Source organism: Mirounga leonina, unplaced genomic scaffold, assembly GCF_011800145.1.
Source record: "Mirounga leonina isolate KUSES-001 unplaced genomic scaffold, KU_Mleo_1.0 Mir_151, whole genome shotgun sequence".
Taxonomy (NCBI): Eukaryota; Metazoa; Chordata; class Mammalia; order Carnivora; family Phocidae; genus Mirounga; species Mirounga leonina.
This window is the reverse complement of record NW_023270377.1, coordinates 13,580,886-13,582,754: the sequence shown is the minus strand read 5'-3', so window position 1 is coordinate 13,582,754 and position 1,869 is coordinate 13,580,886. Positions and strand designations below refer to the sequence as shown.

Here is a 1,869-nt window from a genome sequence, read left to right as displayed (position 1 = left end):
AGAAAAGAGACAATTAGGAGGAGTGAGATCCACCTCAGTAGGTTAAACCCAGTGAGGGGGTGGGTCATGGACGGTACCCCAAAGTAGCAGGGGGCCCTCCGAAAATGGTCAAGTCTGCTTCACTATGGGAAATTTGCCTCCAAGACCACCACCCAGACAGAAGGAAAGTTTGTTGGCAATCTGGGCTCCCTCCTGAAATCCACCGCACAGTAGATACAGTGTTGAGCAAGGGGCAAACACAATAATCAAGAAAAGTCCTATCACTCAGCACCTTGGTAAAATTCAAAGGTCAGGTCATAAATTATCAGCAAGTAGTTGCGATGAGGAAATCTTTTGCATCACTTTTCTAAACCTTTTCTAGGTCACAAACCTAGAATCTGATACCTGTTGACATTCTTCCCAGGGAAATGTGTACATGAACACACAAGTTTGCATTCAGTTTCAGAGACTTCAAAGACACCCCTCCACCCTCTGCTGCTTGTAAACTCAGGGAATTCTTTTGGAATAGAAGCTAAATCCCATTCTGCAAAGTTAAAGCCCAGTGGGAAAATATCCTTTCACATTGACCATATAAAAGCAAGGAATTGTTAATACAGAATTTAAAAATAATCAGGAGGAAAATGATGACCTTTAATACTACCTTATCAGATGGCAGGGTGAAGGTCCTTAGAAATAACTCATATCGGGCGCCTGGGTGGCTCAGTTGGTTAGGCGACTGCCTTCGGCTCAGGTCATGATCCTGGAGTCCCGGGATCGAGTCCTATATCGGGCTCCTTGCTCAGCAGGGGGTCTGCTTCTCCCTCTGACCCTTCCCCCATCATGTGCTCTCTCTCTCTCTCTCATTCTCTCTCTCAAATAAATAAATAAAATCTTTAAAAAAAAAAAAGAAATAACTCATATCAATTGCAAGTGATGTGTGAGCCACTGCCCCCACCCCCCAAAAAGAAGAAATAACTCACATCTCTTAGTTCTAGCTTTTGAAGTTCCTAGCCAATAGAAATAATAATGATGGTCAAAGTAAAAATCATTAACTGTATACCTACTACATTCCAGGCATCAGGAACAAACTTTGTTTATTTAACAAGTAGTTACTGAGAATTTTAGGGGCCATGTTTTTAAGAGGTGGCGGGGGCTGGGACAGAGGGAGAGAGACACTTAAGCAGGCTGCACACCCTAGCATGGACCCTGACATAGGGCTTGACCTCAGAGATCAAGACCTAAGCAAACCAAGGGTCTGAGGCTCAACTGACTGAGTCACCCAGGTACCCATTAGTGACCATTTTAAATAAGTTACTACATAGAGTTTAGACGAAAGCTTGACATTAACAAGTACTCTAGAAAAGTCAGCTATTACTATTACAGTCAGGAAGTACAACAGTGCTAGTGGGTTTATATAAAAAGGCCCCCCAAGACTCCTGATACCACCCGTCCCTGAAAAGCCTACGATTCGCCCCAGAGATCCACATGAGAGCCTAACATTCCCTTTACAGCTTATATTTCGGTTAAGACTGCCAAAAAGTACATTTAGCATAAGCATCAAAAACACTGCTGAAACCCGGGATTGAACCAGGGACCTTTAGATCTTCAGTCTAACGCTCTCCCAACTGAGCTATTTCAGCTTGTTCCGGCAGCTTTTCCTGTATAACTATAATGGAATAATATCTGTTTTACAACAGTAAAAAAAAAATGTCAATATTCAGGTTCAGCTGGAGGTAGACATTTAACAAATAGTACAGAGATGATGAAGCAAGGTCCCTATTCCTAAGCTTGAAGTAATAAATGATTTCACTTTTCTCGGTTATGTTCTTAACTGCCCTGCAATCTGTGTTTCCCATTTAAAAATGTATCATGTGCTCTTCTCGTGTCAAA

At 42.3% G+C, this 1,869-nt stretch overlaps 1 non-coding gene across 1 annotated transcript; it reads right to left on the bottom strand.

Annotated features, from left to right (window-relative positions):
• Positions 1-1,546: 1,546 nt before the first annotated feature.
• On the bottom strand, positions 1,547-1,619 carry TRNAF-GAA. Its single transcript has one exon. It is a non-coding gene; the product is annotated as a tRNA-Phe (tRNA).
• Positions 1,620-1,869: the final 250 nt, after the last annotated feature.